The sequence below is a fragment of the Heterodontus francisci genome, chromosome 19 (genome assembly GCF_036365525.1).
Source record: "Heterodontus francisci isolate sHetFra1 chromosome 19, sHetFra1.hap1, whole genome shotgun sequence".
Taxonomy (NCBI): Eukaryota; Metazoa; Chordata; class Chondrichthyes; order Heterodontiformes; family Heterodontidae; genus Heterodontus; species Heterodontus francisci.
Window position 1 is genome coordinate 10,366,039 of NC_090389.1, and position 20,535 is coordinate 10,386,573.

General features: G+C 51.6%; 1 protein-coding gene across 4 annotated transcripts in view; it reads left to right on the plus strand.

The window, feature by feature from the left end:
• The first annotated feature begins 2,566 nt into the window (after nucleotides 1-2,566).
• Nucleotides 2,567-20,535, plus strand: part of ip6k1 (inositol hexakisphosphate kinase 1) — a 131,900-nt gene continuing 113,931 nt past the window's right edge. For 2 of the 4 annotated variants that reach the window (XM_068051360.1, XM_068051359.1), the window contains exon 1: nucleotides 2,567-2,711. The gene's annotated coding sequence lies outside the window, so the exon portion shown is untranslated. The remainder of the gene's footprint in view (nucleotides 2,712-20,535) is intronic. The other 2 variants (XM_068051361.1, XM_068051362.1) reach the window with 2 other exon arrangements.

Below are 20,535 nucleotides of genomic sequence, written 5' to 3' on the forward strand. Positions count from 1 at the left end.
ACTTGGGCATGGTACTGGGGGTAATCCGGAGATTACTACTTTTGAGGTCCTGCTTGCTAATTTCTTACCTATCTCCTGAATTATGACTGCAGGATCACGTCCCTCTTTCTGCCTATGTTGCTCATACCAATGTGGATCATGGCTGCTGGCTGTTTACCCTCCCCCCTCAAGGTGCTCTGCAGTCGCTCAGTGACATCCTTGACCCTGGCACCAGGGAAGCAACACACCATTCTGGATTCACGTCTGCCACCACAGAGATGCCTATATATTCTCCTAATATCAATTCTCCTATCACTATTGCTCTTCCAGTCTTCCTTGTACCCCACCCCACCATGCAACTGAGCCACCCGTGGTGCCATGGCTGCACTCCCCAGGTGAACCATCACTTTCCTCAGTATTCAGAACTAAATACTGGTTGGAGAGTGGGATGCACTCAGGAGTCTCCTCTTTGACTGCCTGGTGGTCACCCATTTCCTCTCACCCTGCATATTCTTAAGCTGTGGGGTGACCACATCTATAAATGTGTCATCACATAGCTCTCATCCTCATGCAGTGATGCCAGCTGCTGCTCAAGTATCGAAACCCAGAGCTCAAGCTGCTGCAATTGATGACACTGCACGCACAAATGGTTATCCAGGACATGGGAAGTGACCTGGAGTTCCCACTTAACACAGGAAGTGCACTCCAGAAGTTGTCAAAAGAAGCAACGGAGACACAAGGAGAAACCTTTTTACACAGCGAGTGGTTATGATCCAGAGTGTGGTGGAGGCGGATTCAATGGAGGCATTCAAGAAGGAATTGGATAATAATCTGAAGAGAAAAATTTTGCAGGACTATGGAGAAAAGGCAGGGGAATGGGACTAAGTGAGTTGACTCAGACTCGTCGGACGGAATGACCTCCTTCTGCGCTTTAACCATTCTATGATTCTTCCTTAATACAAAAGGAAAATACTGCGGAAGCTGCAAATCTGAAACAGAAAATACTGGAAATACTCAGCTGGCCAAGCAGCATCTCTGCTTTTATTTATTTTTTTATTTTATTTAGAGATACAGCACTGAAACAGGCCCTTTGGCCCACCAAGTCTGTGCCGACCAACAACCACCCATTTATACTAACCCTACAGTAATCCTATATTCCCCTACCACCTACCTACACTGGGGGCAATTTACAATGGCCAATTTACCTATCACCTGCAAGTCTTTGGCGGTGGGAGGAAACCGGAGCACCCGGCGAAAACCCACACGGTCACATGGATAACTTGCAAACTCCACACAGGCAGTACCCAGAATTGAACCCAGGTCCCTGGAGCTGTGAGACTGCGGTGCTAACCACTGCACCACTGTGCCGCCCTATCTCGAAAGGCCACCATTGACGATGAAATCCAACACTGGATGAGCTGCGCCAGCTCAGCCTTCTACAAAATACGGCAGTGAGTGTTTGACAATAAGGACCTCCGCAAATCAACAAAAGTCCTAGTGTGCAGAGCAGTTGTTATCACCACACCCCTGTACTGCAGTGAGACCTGGACTGTGTATCAGCGACACATAAGAGCTCTAGAGAAATTGCATCAGCAATGTCGCCGCCACATTCTCTGGATTCAATGGGAGGACCGTTGAACAAACACTAGTGTCCTTCTTGAAACCAGCTCCACTAGCATTTAGGCAAAACCCCTGCAAAACCAACTTCGATGGACTGGACACTGTGTCTGGGTGGCCGAAAACCGTCTTTCCCTCCAGGTCCTGTTTTCTCAACTCTCAAATGGCCAGCGTTCCAGGGGAGGACAATGAAAATGCTTCAAAGATACTCTGAAGTTCTCTTTGAAGCACAGCAACATTGACATTGATGACTGGGAGGAACTTGCTACCAAATCGTCCAAAATGGCGACATGTCCATCAAGCTGCATCACGCTTTGAGTCTAAATGCCTCAATGATGAGGCAGAGCGATGGCAGAGAAGGAAAGAAAAGGAAGCAAATCCTGCACTCCGGATCCTACTACGTCCTGCCCCATGTGCCCAAAGATCTGTGGGTCGAGAATCGTCCTATTCAGTCACCTGAAGACCCATGGCAGAAACTCGCCACCTTGAGTAGACGTCATCCTCGAATCGAGGGGCAGCTGACTACAATAACGAATTAAAACACACGCAGGGCCCTGCACACAATGCCAAACCCAGAGCCAACAAGTAGCAGTGACACCAGTCCAACCTGTACTGCCTGTAACCAGGAACCATCACCTGCTTACAATTCATAAAAAACAGACCCCGCCCACCTGCACCACACCTCATAAATATTCATGAGCCTGGTGACGTCTCCTATTCATGCACTGGGGCCCACGTCCTATGAATATGTAAATATGGTAAACACAGTGCGTTGCACGAAGTGTGAATATTAATTAAAAACAAGAAATGCTGAAAATACTCAGCAGGTCCGGCAGCTTCTGTGCGGTTCCGGTTAAGGCCTCAGAGGTGCGCCTCCCCCATTCCCCTTCGCTCATTCCAGCTTATGAATATTGATTAGGCGCAATGGCGTCAGCAGGCTGCGTGTGCATATTGATGAGCGTGATGAGGCGATGCGTTTGCCTGCCGCCATCTTGCTTGTTTGTGTCGGGTTTCCAGGCGGTTGGGACTGAGCGGCTCGTTGCTTCGTGACTGACTGACTAACTAACTAAGTGAGTGAGTGAGTGAGGCCGGGAATCGGCCAGCCGCCCAGTAGGGTAAGTGTACAGTGGGACCTCTCGCTGATCCTGGGCGACACCGAGTGACTGTTGAGTGGTTGGGCCCGAAAGATCGTGGCAGGGTGACAGCGGCCGGGCTTCAGGGAGCGGGCTGGGCTGGAGAGAAGGCCCGCTGACAGCATCCTCACGCAAAGAACGCCCGACCCAAACCACCCCCCTCCCCCCGACATTCCCCAGTATCATCGTAACATCCCCCCCCGTTACCCCCAACAGCTCCCCCGCCTCACCCTGACATTCCCCAGGATCACCGTAACATCCCCCCCTTACCCCCAACAGCTCCCCCGCCTCACCCTGACATTCCCCAGTATCATCGTAACATCCCCCCCCCTTACCCCCAACAGCTCCCCCGCCTCACCCTGACATTCCCCAAGATCACCGTAACATCCCCCCCCCCTTACCCCCAACAGCTCCCCCGCCTCACCCTGACATTCCCCAGGATCACCGTAACATCCCCCCCCCTTATCCCCAACAGCTCCCCCGCCTCACCCTGACATTCCCCAGTATCACCGTAACATCCCCTCCCTTACCCCCAACAGCACCCCCCCCCACCCTGACATTCCCCAAGATCACCGTAACATCCCCCCCCCCTTACCCCCAACAGCTCCCCCGCCTCACCCTGACATTCCCCAGGATCACCGTAACATCCCCCCCCCCCTTACCCCCAACAGCTCCCCCGCCTCACCCTGACATTCCCCAGGATCACCGTAACATCCCCCCCCCCTTACCCCCAACAGCTCCCCCGCCTCACCCTGACATTCCCCAGTATCACCGTAACATCCCCTCCCTTACCCCCAACAGCACCCCCCCCAACCCTGACATTTCCCAGTATCATCGTAACATCCCCCCCCCCTTACCCCCAACAGCTCCCCCGCCTCACCCTGACATTCCCCAAGATCACCGTAACATCCCCCCCCTTACCCCCAACAGCTCCCCCGCCTCACCCTGACATTCCCCAGGATCACCGTAACATCCCCCCCCCTTACCCCCAACAGCTCACCCGCCTCACCCTGACATTCCCCAAGATCACCGTAACATCCCCCCCCTTACCCCCAACAGCTCCCCCGCCTCACCCTGACATTCCCCAGGATCACCGTAACATCCCCCCCCCCTTACCCCCAACAGCTCCCCCGCCTCACCCTGACATTCCCCAGGATCACCGTAACATCCCCCCCCCTTACCCCCAACAGCTCCCCCGCCTCACCCTGACATTCCCCAGTATCACCGTAACATTCCCCCCCTTACCCCCAACAGCTCCCCCGCCTCACCCTGACATTCCCCAGTATCACCGTAACATCCCCCTCCCTTACCCCCAACAGCACCCCCGCCTCACCCTGACATTCCCCAGTATCACCGTAACATTCCCCCCCTTACCCCCAACAGCTCCCCCGCCTCACCCTGACATTCCCCAGTATCACTAACATCCCCCCCTTACCCCCAACAGCACCCCCGCCTCACCCTGACATTCCCCAGTATCACCGTAACATCCCCCCCCTTACCCCCAACAGCTCCCCCGCCTCACCCTGACATTCCCCAGTATCACCGTAACATCCGCCCCCCCTTACCCCCAACAGCTCCCCCGCCTCACCCTGACATTCCCCAGTATCACCGTAACATCCCCTCCCTTACCCCCAACAGCTCCCCCGCCTCACCCTGACATTCCCCAGTATCACCGTAACATCCCCTCCCTTACCCCCAACAGCACCCCCCCCACCCTGACATTTCCCAGTATCATCGTAACATCCCCCCCCCCTTACCCCCAACAGCTCCCCCGCCTCACCCTGACATTCCCCAGGATCACCGTAACATCCCCCCCCCCTTACCCCCAACAGCTCCCCCGCCTCACCCTGACATTCCCCAGGATCACCGTAACATCCCCCCCCCTTATCCCCAACAGCTCCCCCGCCTCACCCTGACATTCCCCAGTACCATCGTAACATCCCCCCCCTTACCCCCAACAGCTCCCCCGCCTCACCCTGACATTCCCCAGTATCACCGTAACATCCCCCCCCCCTTACCCCCAACAGCTCCCCCGCCTCACCCTGACATTCCCCAGGATCACCGTAACATCCCCCCCCCCCTTACCCCCAACAGCTCCCCCGCCTCACCCTGACATTCCCCAGGATCACCGTAACATCCCCCCCCCCTTACCCCCAACAGCTCCCCCGCCTCACCCTGACATTCCCCAGGATCACCGTAACATCCCCCCCCCTTATCCCCAACAGCTCCCCCGCCTCACCCTGACATTCCCCAGTACCATCGTAACATCCCCCCCCTTACCCCCAACAGCTCACTCGCCTCACCCTGACATTGCCCAGTATCACCTTAACATCCCCCTCCCTTACCCCCAACAGCACCCCCGCCTCACCCTGACATTCCCCAGTATCACCGTAACATTCCCCCCCTTACCCCCAACAGCTCCCCCGCCTCACCCTGACATTCCCCAGTATCACTGTAACATCCCCCCCTTACCCCCAACAGCACCCCCGCCTCACCCTGACATTCCCCAGTATCACCGTAACATCCCCCCCCTTACCCCCAACAGCTCCCCCGCCTCACCCTGACATTCCCCAGTATCACCGTAACATCCGCCCCCCCTTACCCCCAACAGCACCCCCGCCTCACCCTGACATTCCCCAGTATCATAGTAACATCCCCCTCCCTTACCCCCAACAGGTCACCCGCCTCACAATGACATTCCCCACTATCATCGTAACATCCCCCCCCTTACCCCCAACAGGTCACCCGCCTCACAATGACATTCCCCAGCATCATCGTAACATTCCCCCGACATCCCCCCACTGACCCCCGACATCCACCCGTCATCCCCCCACCCACCCCCGACATGCCCCCACCCCCACGCCCGACATGCCCCCACCCCCACGCCCGACATGCCCCCACCCCCACGCCCGACATGCCCCCACCCCCACGCCCGACGTGCCCCCACCCCCACGCCCGACGTGCCCCCACGCCCGACGTGCCCCCACCCCCACGCCCGACGTGCCCCCACCCCCACGCCCGACGTGCCCCCACCCCCACCCCCGACGTGCCCCAACCCCCACCCCCGACGTGCCCCAACCCCCACCCCCGACGTGCCCCAATCCCCACCCCCGACATGCCCCCCACCCCCGACATGCCCCCCACCCCCGACATCTTCCCCCCCCACCCCACCCCACCCCCGACATCTTCCCCCCCCACCCCACCCCCGACATCCTCCCCCCCCCACCCCCACCCCCACCCCCGACATCCTCCCCCCCCCCACCCCCACCCCCGACATCTTCCCCCCCCCACCCCCACCCCCGACATCTTCCCCCCCCCCCACCCCCGACATCTTCCCCCCCCCCCACCCCCGACATCTTCCCCCCCCCCACCCCCGACATCTTCCCCCCCCCACCCCCACCCCCGACATCTTCCCCCCCCCACCCCCACCCCCGACATCTTCCCCCCCCCCACCCCCACCCCCGACATCTTCCCCCCCCCCACCCCCACCCCCGACATCTTCCCCCCCCTACCCCCACCCCCGACATCTTCCCCCCCCCACCCCCGACATCTTCCCCCCCACCCCAACCCCCGACATCTTCCCACCCCCACCCCCGACATCTTCCCCCGCACCCCTACCCCCGACATCTTCCCCCCCCACCCCCACCCCCGACATCTTCCCCCCCCACCCCCACCCCCGACATCTTCCCCCCCCACCCCCACCCCCGACATCTTCCCCCCCCACCCCCACCCCCGACATCTTCCCCCCCCACCCCCACCCCCGACATCTTCCCCCCCCACCCCCACCCCCGACATCTTCCCCCCCCACCCCCACCCCCGACATCTTCCCCCCCCCCACCCCCACCCCCGACATCTTCCCCCCCCCACCCCCACCCCCGACATCTTCCCCCCCCCACCCCCACCCCCGACATCTTCCCCCCCCCCCACCCCCACCCCCGACATCTTCCCCCCCCACCCCCGACATCTTCCCCCCCCACCCCCACCCCCGACATCTTCCCCCCCCACCCCCACCCCCGACATCTTCCCCCCCCACCCCCACCCCCGACATCTTCCCCCCCCACCCCCACCCCCGACATCTTCCCCCCCCACCCCCACCCCCGACATCTTCCCCCCCCCACCCCCACCCCCGACATCTTCCCCCCCCACCCCCACCCCCGACATCTTCCCCCCCCACCCCCACCCCCGACATCTTCCCCCCCCACCCCCACCCCCGACATCTTCTCCCCCCCCCCACCCCCGATATCTTCTCCCCCCCCCCCCCACCCCCACCCCCACCCCCGACATCTTCTCCCCCACCCCCACCCCCGACATCTTCCCCCCCCCCCACCCCCACCCCCACCCCCGACATCTTCCCCCCCCCCACCCCCACCCCCGACATCTTCCCCCCCCCCACCCCCACCCCCGACATCTTACCCCCACCCCCACCCCCGACATCTTCCCCCCCCCCCACCCACACCCCCGACATCTTCCCCCACCCACCCACACCCCCGACATCTTCCCCCCCCACCCCGACCCCCACCCCCGACATCTTCCCCCCCCACCCCGACCCCCACCCCCGACATCTTCCCACCCCGACCCCCACCCCCGACATCTTCCCCCCCCACCCCCACCCCCGACATCTTCCCCCCCCACCCCCACCCCCGACATCTTCCCCCCCCACCCCCACCCCCGACATCTTCCCCCCCCACCCCCACCCCCGACATCTTCCCCCCCCACCCCCACCCCCGACATCTTCCCCCCCCACCCCCGACATCTTCCCCCCCCACCCCCACCCCCGACATCTTCCCCCCCCACCCCCACCCCCGACATCTTCCCCCCCCACCCCCACCCCCGACATCTTCCCCCCCCACCCCCACCCCCGACATCTTCCACCCCCACCCCCGACATCTTCCCCCCCCACCCCCGACATCTTCCCCCCCCACCCCCGACATCTTCCCCCCCCACCCCCGACATCTTCCCCCCCCACCCCCGACATCTTCCCCCCCCACCCCCGACATCTTCCCCCCCCACCCCCGACATCTTCCCCCCCCACCCCCGACATCTTCCCCCCCCACCCCCGACATCTTCCCCCCCCACCCCCGACATCTTCCCCCCCCCCCCACCCCCACCCCCGACATCTTCTCCCCCCACCCCCACCCCCACCCCCGACATCTTCTCCCCCCACCCCCACCCCCACCCCCGACATCTTCTCCACCCCCACCCCCACCCCCGACATCTTCCCCCCCCCCCACCCCCGACATCTCCCAGTTCACCGTAACACCCCCCCCCCCCTTGCCCCCAACAGCTCCCCCGCCTCACCCTGACATTCTCCAGTATCACCGTAACATCCCCTCCCTTTCCCCCAACAGCTCCCCCGCCTCACCCTGACATTCCCCGGTATCACCGTAACATCCCCCCCCTTATCCCCAACAGCTCCCCCGCCTCACCCTGACATTCCCCATATCAACTCAACCACCCCCACCTACCCCCAGCAGCCTCCGCCTCACCCCGACATTCCCCAGTATCACTGTAACGTCCCCCCTTATCCCCAACAGCTCCCCTGCCTCACCCTGACATTCCCCGGTATCACCGTAACATCCCCCCCTTATCCCCCACAGCCCCTGCCTCACCCTGACATCCCCCACTATCAACTTAACATCCCCCACTATCAACTTAACATCCCCCACTATCAACTTAACATCCCCCACTATCAACTTAACATCCCCCACTTATCCCTAACAACTCCCCGCCTCACCTGACATTCTCCCATAATCACCCTAACATCTCCCCTTATCTCCAACAAACCTCTGTCTCACCCTGACATTCTTCCATATCAACCTAGCAACTCCCCCACCTCACCCTGACAGCATCTCCGCCTCCCCCCACAACCACTACATCACCTTCCACGCCCTTATCCCCAACAACACCTTCCACATCATCCTAGTATCAACCCTTACCCCTAACAGCCCCCCCACATTACCCTGATGATCCTCACATCACCTGGCACCCTGGCCCCATTCCTTCCGGCATTTCCGTCCACCTCACATCACCCATGTATCCTGGCTGCAGTACTGAAGACCTGTGCTCCAGAACTAGCTGTGCCCCTAGCCAAGCTATTCCAGTACAGCCAGAACACTGGCATGTACCCGACAATGTGGAAAATTGCCCAGGTGTGTCCTGTCCACAAAAAGCAGCACAAATCCAATCTGGTCAATTACTGCCCCATTAGTCTACTCTCAATCATCAGCAAAGTGATGGAACGTATTGCAGACAGTGCTATCAAGCAGCACTTACTCAGCAACAACCTGCCCACTGCTCTGTTTCGATTCCACCAGGGACACCCAGCTCCAGACCTCATTGCAGCCTTGGTGCAAACATAGGTAAAAGAGCTGAATTCTAGAGGTGAGGTGGGAGTAACTGCCCTTGACATCAAGGCAGCATTTGATAAAGTGTGGTATCAAGGGGCCCTTGCAAAATTGAAGTCTGTGGAAATTGTTGTGGGGGAGCTTTCCACTGGATGGAGTTATACCTAGCACAAAGGAAGATGGTTGTGATTGTTGGAGGCCAATCATCTCAGCCCCAGGTGTTCCTCAGGGTAGTGTCTATGTGCAACCATCTTCAGCTACTTCATCAATGAGCTTTCCCTCTAATATAAGGTCAGAAGTGGGGATGTTTGCTGATGATTGCACGGTTCCATTTGCAACTCCTCAACTACTGAAGCAGTCTGTGTCTAGATGCATTAAGACCTGGTCAACATTCAGGCTTGGGCTGAAAAGTGGCAAGTAACCACACAAGTGCCAGGGAATGATCATCAATGAGAGAGAATGTAACCATCTCCTCTTGACGTTCAGTGGTATTACCAACGCTGAATCCCCCACTATCAACATCCTGGGTGTTACCATTGACCAGAAACTGAACTGGACCAGCCACATAAATCCTGTGGCTGGAAGAGCAGGTCAGAGGCTGGGAATTCTGTGGCAAGTAACTCACCTTCTGACTTTCCAAAGCCTGTCCAGCTACAAGGCACAAGTCAGGAGAGTGATGGAATACTCTCCACTTGCTGGTTGCATGCAGCTTCAACAACACTCTAAGCGCGACACCATCCAGGAGAAAGCAGCCACTTGATCACTTGATCCGCCACCTTAAACATTCACTTCCTCCATCGCCGGCGCTTAGTGGCAGCAGTGTGTACTGTCTACAAGACTCACTGCATCAACTCACCAAGGCTCCTTTTGAAAGCTCCTTCCAAACCTGCAACTGCTACCGTCTAGAAGAACAAGGGCAGCAGATGCACTGGAAAACCACTACCTGCAAATTTCTTTCCCATGTCACTCGCCATCCTGACTTGGAACTATATTTCAGTTACTTCTCTGTCACTGTGTCAACACCTTGGAGCTCCCTCCCTAACAGCCCTATGGGTGTACCTACACTAGCTAGACTGCAGCTGTTCAAGAAGGCAGTTCACCACCACCTTCCCAAGGCAATGAAGGTGGGAAATAAATGCTGGTCTTACCAGCAACGCTCACATCCCATGAATGAATGAAAATAAACACTGCCCCACACCATCACCACGTCACCGCCCCCATCCCCCCACATGACTCCACAGTGTTGTTGACCCCACCCGCCCATGCTGTCGGACCCACCCCACGTGATGCCATTGCCTCACAACCCTCCCCAAAGCCATCATACTTCTCCCGACACAGTCCTCCTACCCACCCACCCGTTACTTGCCCACACCACCGCTTCCCCGTGTCGTTTGCCCTCCCCCTACCTGTTTTGTGTTGCAGACTTTGACAGAGATGATCACAATAACTTTCCATAATACGGGAGCACAAGTATCCAGCTGTGCATGAGCTGGAACAGGGAACTCCATAGTGTTAGGACATGTTTGTACCATAAACCCCAGCAAAACATGCATGCTGCTTTCAATTAGTAGTTACACACATCTGTCTGCATTGCTTTAAGACACCTGTGTTTGTCACTTAGAACTGTTTATTCTGTACCCAACCTAATTAAATGTGGTCTTTGTTGTCATGGTCCTTGGTGGTTAAAATTCAGGAGAATAAAAACTCAAGTCACGTTTGTACTCCTGATCAGGGCTATTGAATGAGGACAGGGTTAGCCAGGGTGGGTGCATATGGTCACTTTTCCTAGAGCCAGTCTTAGTTTAGAGATACAGCACTGAAATAGGCCCTTCAGCCCACCGAGTCTGTGCCGACCATCAACCACCCATTTATACTAATCCTACACTAATCCCATATTCCTACCACATCCCCACCTGTCCCTATATTTCCCTACCACCTACCTATACTAGGGGCAATTTATAATGGCCAATTAACCTACCAACCTGCAAGTCTTTGGCATGTGGGAGGAAACCGGAGCACCTGGAGGAAACCCACGCAGACACAGGGAGAACTTGCAAACTCCACACAGGCAGTACCCAGAATTGAACCCGGGTTGCTGGAGCTGTGAGGCTGTGGTGCTAACCACTGTGCCGCTCTTGCTAACCCTTGGGAGGTAGTGACCTTCATCACTATGCTGAGTGTGTGGATTAATTCAGAAAGGAAGCCTTTCATGACCTCGAGATGTCCCAAAACGCATCTAATCAATTAAATACTTTCGGAGTAAGTACTTGTGCTGTTGTAATGATGGGCAATGCAATAGCCCATTTGTGTACAGCAAGGTCCAACAAACAGAAATGAGATAATGCCCAAGTGGGCGGCGCAGTGGTTAGCACCGCAGCCTCACAGCTCCAGCGACCCGGGTTCAATTCTGGGTACTGCCTATGTGGAGTTTGCAAGTTCTCCCTGTGTCTGCGTGGGTTTCCTCCGGGTGCTCCGGTTTCCTCCCACATGCCAAAAGACTTGCAGGTTGATAGGTAAATTGGCCATTATAAATTGCCCCTAGTATAGGTAGGTGGTAGGGAAATATAGGGACAGGTGGGTATGTGGTAGGAATATGGGAATAGTGTAGGATTAGTATAAATGGGTGGTTGATGGTCGGCACAGACTCGGTGGGCCGAAGGGCCTGTTTCAGTGCTGTATCTCTAAACTAAACTAAACTAATTTACTGATGTTGGTTAATTATAAATATTGACCGGGACTTTTGGGGAACCCTTTCCTGCTCCTCTACAAATAGCACCGTGTGATGTTTGACATCCATCAAAACGACTGCATCTCTAAGAATGCAACTCTTCCTCAGTACTGTACCAAAGTGTCAGCCTCGATTATAGGAACAGGAGTAGGCCATTCAGCCCATTGAGCCTGCTCTGCCATTCAATAAGATTATGGCTGATCATCCACTTCATTGCCTTTTTCCCAACATATTCCCATATCCCTTTATGTCATTGGCATTTAGGAATCTGTCAATCTCTACTTTAAACATAATGACTAAGCTTCCGCAGCTCTCTGGGGTAGAGAATTCCAAAGATTCACAACCCTCTTGAGTAAAGAAATTTCTCCTCATCTCTGTCCTAAGTGGCTTCCCCCTTATTTTGAAATTGTGTCCCCTGGTTCTCGGTTCTCCAACCAAGGGAAAGAACTTAACTGCATCTACCCTGTCTATCCCTTTAAGTATTTTTTAGGTTTCAATGAGATCACCTCTCATTCTTCGAAACTCTGGAGAATACAGGCCCAGTTTCCCCAATCTCTCTTCATAGGACAGTCCCGCCATCCTGGGAACAAGTCTGGTGAACCTTTGTTGCACTCCCTCTATGGCAATAATATCCTTCCTAAGATAAGGGGACTAAAACTGCACACACTACTCCAGGTGCCGTCTAACAAAGGTTCTATACAATTGAAGCAAGACTTCACTATTCCTGTTCTCAAATCCTCTTGCGATAAAGGTTAACATACTATTACCCTTCTTAATTACTTGCATGTTAGCTTTCAGTGATTTTTTGACGAGGACACTTGTACCTTTGTACATCTACACTTTCTCATTTCTTACCATTTAAGAAATACTCTGCACATCTGTTCTTCCTACCAAAATGAATAACCTCACATTTTTCCATATTATATTCCATCTGCCACGTTCTTGCCCACTCAGTCTGTCCAAATCCCCTTGAAACCGCTTTGCATCTTCCTCACAAGACATTCCCACCTAGTTTTGTGTCATTTGCAAACTTGGAAATATTACATTTGGTCCCCACATCCAAATCATTGAACTAGGAACAGGAGTAGGCAATTCAGCCCCTCGAGCCTGCTCCGTCATTCAATACGATCGTGGCTGATCTCATCTTGACCTCAACTCCACTTTCCTGCCCATTCTCCATAACCCTGCAACCCACTTCTAATTAAAAAATCTGTCTATCTCCTCAAATTTACCCAATGTCTCGGCATCCACCGCACTCTGGGGTAGTGAATTCCACAGATTCATGACCCTTTGAGAGAAGTAATTTCTTCTCATCTCTGTTTTAAATCTGCTACCCCTTATCCTAAAACTATGACCTAGATTGCCCCACATGAGGAAACATCCTCTCTATGTCTACTTTGTCAATCCCCTTAATCATCTTATATACCGCAGTTAGATCTCCCCTCATTCTTCTAAACTCCAGAGAGTAAAGGCCTAAACTGTTCAATCTCTCTTCATAAGACAAACCCCCCATCTCTGGAATCAATCTAGTGAACCTCCTCAGAACTGCCTCCAATGCAACGACATCCTTTCTCAAGTAAGGGGACCAAAACTGTACGCAATACTCCAGCTGCGTTCTCACTAATGCCTTGTACAGTTGCAGCAACACTTCCCTACTTTTATACTCTATTCTTTTAGCAATAAATGCCAAAATTCCATTTGCCTTCCTTGTCACCTGCTGTACCTGCAGACTATTTTTCTGCTATTCATGCACGTGGACACCCAGATCCCTCTGCACCGAAGCACTCTGACGTTTCACTCCATTTAGATAATTTGCCTTTCTATTCTTCCAACCAAAATGGATAACCTCACACTTATCCATGTTAAAATCCATCTGCCAGATTTTGGCCCATTTATCTAATCTATCCATACCCATTTGTAGATTTCTTATTTCTTTATTGCAACTTACTGTCTCACCTATCTTAGTGTCATCTGCAAATTTGGCTATAGTACCTTCTATCCCTGCATCCAAGTCATTTATATAGATTGTAAATATATTGTGAACAGGAGGGGCCTAAGTACTGATCTTTGTGGTACACCACTAGTCACACAATAAATGAACCGTTTATTCCTACTTTCTGTTTTCTGCCTGTTATCCAATCCTTAATCCATTCCAGTATGTTACCTCCTATCCCATGTGCTTTAACTTTGCTAATAATGCGCTCAAATCTGAGTGGGATTTGAACCCACAAACTGCTGACTGACTCCAAGGTGACGTTGCCATCACTGATCCATGGCTGAGAATCAAAAGCAGGAACCTTGGCTGTTTTTTTTTCTCAGACTGGAGTAGGAGTATTGCTCATGAGAATAATATAACTAATAAATGTATGCAGCAGAACAAGGTTCAGGGAGTGCTGGACTGTTCCAGTATCTGAGTAGATAAGGCCATTTATTATCTTACGGGAAACAGGCTTTTCACTACTGAACTGGTTACTGAGGAGAGACGGTCGTGTTGGTCTTAAGGTAACTAAGTTTGGGGTAATTTGTATTGAGGCGGAGGAAAGTGCAATGGGTTGAATGAATTTTTGAATAATTATGTGTGGGCACTGAGCACTTTAAATTTTCTAGTCCCTTTTTTACAGCTGGTTTTGCCTCTCTACTATTTGGCGTATGAGGCCTCCATTTTGGAAATTTGTGAATTAAACTGCTGCTTGGCGACCCTGCGTGAGATGTTTTCTTAATAAAACGCTAACGCTTAGCAAATCTCTGCTGAGCCAGCTCTTGGAATCTGTGCATTTATTCAGTAGAAGTAGCAGAATTTTAAATAATAATTTTTTGACCTGTCTTTGCTGTTTTCCCCTCCAGTACCTTGTTCAAGTAGCTGGTCTTGATGTACAGGCTTAGACAATGAGAGTTAACAGCCTATTTAACTGTTAATATGGGAAATGATAAACAGACTGTGACAGGAAGGGACAGAGCATACAAATCTAAGAGTAAATCAACAGATAAGGCGAGAGGTTACAAAAATAATAAAAGGACAAAACTAAAGGCGCTGTATGTGAATGCATGTAGCATTCGAAACAGAACAGTTGAACTGAGAGCACAAATAGAAATAAATAAGTGCGATCTGATAGCCATTACAGAGACATGGCTGCAGGATGACATGGATTGGGACCTAAATATTGAAGGGTACATGGCATTTAGGAAGGACAGGAAGCCAGGAAAAGGTGGAGGGGTAGCTCTGTTAATTAATGATGGTATTAGTGCAATAGAGAGGGATGACTTAAGTTCAGGAGACCAGGATGTAGAAGCAGTTTGGGTAGAGATGAGAAATCTTAAAGGCAAGTCATTTGTGGGAGTTGTGTACAGGCCACCTAACATGAACCACACTATAGGACAGGGTATAAAAGAAGAAATAATGGCAGCTTGTCAGAAAGTGATAATTATGGGGGATTTTATAGACTGGAAAAATCAGATGGGCAGAGGTAGCCTAGATGTTTTCATAGAATGTAGCCATTGAATGTTTTCAGGATAATTTCTTGGAACGATACGTTCTGGAGCCAACCAGAGAGCAGGCTGTACTAGACTCGGTATTGTGCAACGAGATAGCATTAATTAATGACCTCATAGTTAAGGCCCTCGGTAGCAGCGATCATAATATGATTGAATTTTACATTCCGGTTGAGGGAGAGAAGAATGGGTCCAAGACTAGTATTAAACTTAAATAAGGGTAATTATGAGGGCATGAAAGCAGAGCTAGCTAAAGTGAATTGGCAAATCAGGTTAAGGGATAGGTCAATAGAGATACAGTGGCAGACATTTAAGGGGATATTTCAGAATACACAATAGATACATTTCAATGAGAGAGAAAAATTGCAGGGGTAGGAGCCACCATCCGTGGTTAGCTAAAACAGTTAACGATAGTATCAAACTTAAAGAAAAAGCCCATAATTGCGCAAAGCTGGGAGGCAGGTCAGAAGATTGGACAGAATATAAAAAACAGCAAAGAATGACTGAAAGATTGATAAGATAAAATTAGAGTATGAGAGAAAGCTATATAGAAATGTAAAGACAGATAGTAAGAGTTTCTATATATATTTAAAAAAGAAAAGATTTAACAAAGTGAACGTTGGTCCTATAGAAAGTGAGTCTGGGGATTTAATAACTGATAAGGAGTTGGCAGATGAATTGAACAGATATTTTGCATCGATCTTCACTATTGAGGATACAAGTAACATCTCAGTATTAGCTGTAAATCAGGAAATGGAAGGGTGGAAGGAACTCAAGAAAATTACAATGACCAGTGAAGTGGTACTGAACAAATTGTTGGAGCTGCGGGCTGACTAGTCCTGGTGAACTTCATCCGAGGGTAGTGAGATAGTTAATGTTGGTTTTAATTTTCCAAAATTCCCAAGATTTGGGGAAGGACCATTAGATTGGAAAATAGCGAATGTAACTCCTTTATTCAAAAAGGGAGGGAGACAGCAAGCAGGAAACTACAGGCAAGTTAGCTTAATATTTGTCTTAGGGAAAATGTTAGCCATTATTAAAGACATTCTAGCAGGGCATTTAGAAAAATTCAAGTAATCAGGCAGAGTCAACATGGTTTTGTGAAAGGGAAATCACGTTTAACCAATTTTTGGAGTTCTTTGAAGGAGTTACATGTGCTGTGGATAAAGGGGAATTGGTGGATGTGTTGTACTGAGATTTCCAGAAGGCATTTGATAAGGTGCCACGTATGGACATACGAATTGGGAGCAGGAGTAGGCCACTGGACCCCTCGAGTCTGCTCCGCCATTCAATAAGTTCATGGCTGAACTGATTACTCCACATTTCCACCTACCCCCGATAACCTTTCACACCCCTCCCCCCCAACCTCCAAAGGTTATTGCAGAAAATAAAAGCTCATGGTGTAGGGGGTAGCATATTGGCATGGATAGAGGATTGGCTAGCTAACAGGAAACCGAGAGTAGGCATGAATGTGTCATTTTCTGGTTGGCAAGATGTAACGAGTGGTGTGCCACAGGGATCAGTGCTGGGGCCTTGACTTTTTACAATTTATATAAATGACTTAGATGAAGGGACCGAAGGTATGGTTGCTAAATTTGCTGATGACTCAAAGGTAGACAGGAAAGTCACTTGTGAAGAGGACATAAGGGGGCTACAAAGGGATATAGATAGGTTAAGTGAGTGGGCAAAGATCTGGCAAATGGAGTATAATGTGGGAAAGTGTGAAATTATCCACTTTGGCAGGAAGAATAAAAAAGAAGCATATTATCTAAATGGTGAGAAATTGCAGAGGTGTCCAAGTGCATGAATCGCAAAAGGTTAACATGCAGGTACAGCACGTGTAATTAGGAAAGCAAATAGAATGTTATCGTTTATCGCAAGGTGAATTGAATACAAAAGTAGGGACTTTATGCTACACTTATACAATATATTGGTGAGACCACATCTGGAGTACTGTGTACAGTATTGGTCTCCTTATTTAAGGAAAGATATAAATGCATTGGAAGCAGTACAGAGAAGGTTTACTAGACTAATACCTGGAATGGGCGGGCTGTCTTATGAGGAAAGATTGGACAGGCTCGGCTTGTATCCGCTGGAATTTAGAAGAGTAAGAGGCGACTTGATTGAAACATATAAGATCCTGAGGGGTCTTGACAGGGTGGATGTGGAAAGGATGTTTCCCCTTGCAGGAGAATCTAGAACTAGGGGTCACTGTTTAAAAATAAGGGGTCACCCATTTAAAGCCGATGAGAAATTTTTTCTCTGAGGGTCATGAGTCTTTGGAATTCTCTTCCTCAATAGGTGGTGGAAGCAGAGTCTTTGAATATTTTTAGGGCATAGGTAGATAGATTCTTGATTAGCAAGAGGGTGGAAGGTTATCGGGGTAAATGTTGAGTAATCAGTTCAGCCATGAACTTATTGAATGGTGGTGAAGGCTCGAAGGGCCGAGTGGCCTACTACTACTAATTTGTATATTCGTATGTTGTGGGGTGGAAGGGGTCGATGGGGGAGGGACATTGTGGCTAAATTCAATCCTGTTATCACCCACTGTCCACTCAGGCTTGCTTTCTAGTACGAGTGACTGGATAGCAATCAGGGTCAGGACCCCTGTCTGATGTTTTACCACTAAACTCTATTGGGCTGCACAGCTGAGATCGCTCAAGAAATGCCATACTGTTCGCCAAGATGCATAGTGCCATCAGTTCAGCAACACCATTCCCCACTATAGTGTTTTATTTGTATTGGTTTAGTGTCAAAACCAGATCACAATGATGTAAAAATTGCACGATATCTAAAATGGGACCAGATTAAGCAGCGGAGATGTGAGTTGATAGGTGAAATGTTCTGCAGTTCGGCTTATTATCCTGACAAGGAATCTGTGTTCACAGTGCAGTAACTTGGCACACGATATGTACCTGTCATCCAGCATTGGGAAATTGTCTGGAAACATTTCCCTTTTTAAAAAAAAAAATTCCCTTTAAGTACTGTCCTTTAGGGTCAGCTAATGGCTTTCCTCTTAACTTTTTTCTGCTCTTTCCCCCACTCAGATCACTTCCACTTGAATTTTTCTGGAGTTTTCTTGGCAGTTTTTCTTTGCAGTTGGTTCATGATTTTTAGTGCGGTTTACTGATTTTTCTAGGCACTTTGTGTTTCATTTTCCTGCTGCTTTATATTCTCAATTGCTGCCAATTTTTCAGTTCACTGATGGGTGCGAAAGATATCTTGCAGCAGCACATTCTGGTGGGAAGTTGCATATCCTATTGTTTGCCAGGGTAGAAATAGGCAATTTTTAAAGTCTTCTTTGGCCTCCTTGTCTCGAGAGACAATGGGTAAGCGCCTGGAGGTGGTCTGTGGTTTGTGAAGCAGTGCCTGGAATGGCTATAAAGACCAATTCTAGAGTGACAGACTCTTCCACAGGCGCTACAGATAAAATTGGTTGTCGGGGCTGTTACACAGTTGGCTCTCCCCTTGCGCTTGTCTTTATTCCTGCCAACTGCTAAGTCTCTTCGACTTGCCGCACTTTAGCCCCGCCTTTATGGCTGCCCGCCAGCTCTGGCAATCACTGGCAACTGACTCCCACGACTTGTGATCAATGTCACAGGACTTCATGTCGCATTTGCAGACATCTTTAAAGCGGAGACATGGACGGCCGGTGGGTCTGATACCAGTGACGAGCTCGCTGTACAAAATGTCCTTGGGGATCCTGCCATTTTCCATGCGGCTCACATGGCCTAGCCATCTCAAGCGCCGCTGGCTCAGTAGGGTGTCTATGCTGGCTGCCTCGAGGACTTCTATGTTGGAGATATGGTCCTGCCACCTGATGCCAAGGCTTCTCTGGAGGTAGCGAAGATGGAATGAATTGAGACATCGCTCATGGTTGACATACGTTGTCCAGGCCTCGCTGCCGTAGAGCAAGGCACTGAGGACACAGGCTTGATACACTCGGACTTTTGTGTTCCGTATCAGTGTGCAATTTTCCCACACTCTCTTGGCCAGTCTGGACATAGCAGTGGAAGCCCTTCCCATGCACTTGTTGATTTCTGCATCGAGAGGCAGGTTACTGGTGATAGTTGAGCCTAGGTAGGTGAACTCTTGGACCACTTCCAGAGCGTGGTTGCCGATATTGATGGATGGAGCATTTCTGACGTCCTGTCCCATGATGATCGTTTTCTTGAGGCTGATGGTTAGGCCAAATTCATTGCAGGCAGCCGCAATCCTGTCGAAGAGTCTCTGCAGATACTCTTCAGTGTGGCATGTTAATGCAGCATCGTCAGCAAAGAGGAGTTCCCTGATGAGGACTTTCTGTACCTTGGTCTTCGCTCTTAGACGGGCAAGGTTGAACAACCTGCCATCTGATCTTGTGTGGAGGAAAATTCCTTCTTCTGAAGACTTGGACGCATGTGAGAGCAGCAGGGAGAAGAAGATCCCAAACAGTGTAGGTGCGAGAACACAGCCCTGTTTCACACCACTCAGGATAGGAAAGGGGTCTGATGAGGCGCCGCTATGCTGAATTGTGTCTTTCATATTGTCATGGAATGAGGTGATGATACTTGGTAGCTTTGGTGGACATCCGATCTTTTCTAGTAGTCTGAAGAGATCACATCTGCTGACGAGGTCAAAGGCTTTGGTGAGATCAATGAAAGCAATGTAGAGGGGCATCTGTTGTTCACGGCATTTCTCCTGTAGCTGGCGAAGGGAAAACAGCATGTCAATGGTGGATCTCTCTGCTCTAAAGCCACACTGTGCTTCAGGGTAGACACGCTCAGCCAGCTTCTGGAGCCTGATTAAAGCAACTCGAGCGAAGACTTTCCCCACTATGCTGAGCAGGGAGATTCCACAGTAGTTGTTGCAGTCACCTTGGTCACCCTTGTTTTTATAGAGGGTGATGATATTGGCATCGCGCATGTCCTGGGGTACTGCTCCCTCATCCCAGCACAGGCAAAGCAGTTCGTAGAGTGCTGAAAGTATAGCAGGCTTGGCACTCTTGATTATTTCAGGGGTAATGCTGTCCTTCCAAGGGGCTTTTCTGCTGGCTAGAGAATCAATGGCATCACTGAGTTCCGATTTTGTTGGCTGTACGTCCAGCTCATCCATGACTGGCAGAGACTGGGCTGCATTGAGGGCAGTCTCAGTGACAACATTTTCCCTGGAGTACAGTTCCAGGTAGTGCTCCACCCAGCGGTCCATTTGCTTGTGTTGGTCAGTGATTGTGTCCCCTGATTTAGATTTGAGGGGGGCAATCTTC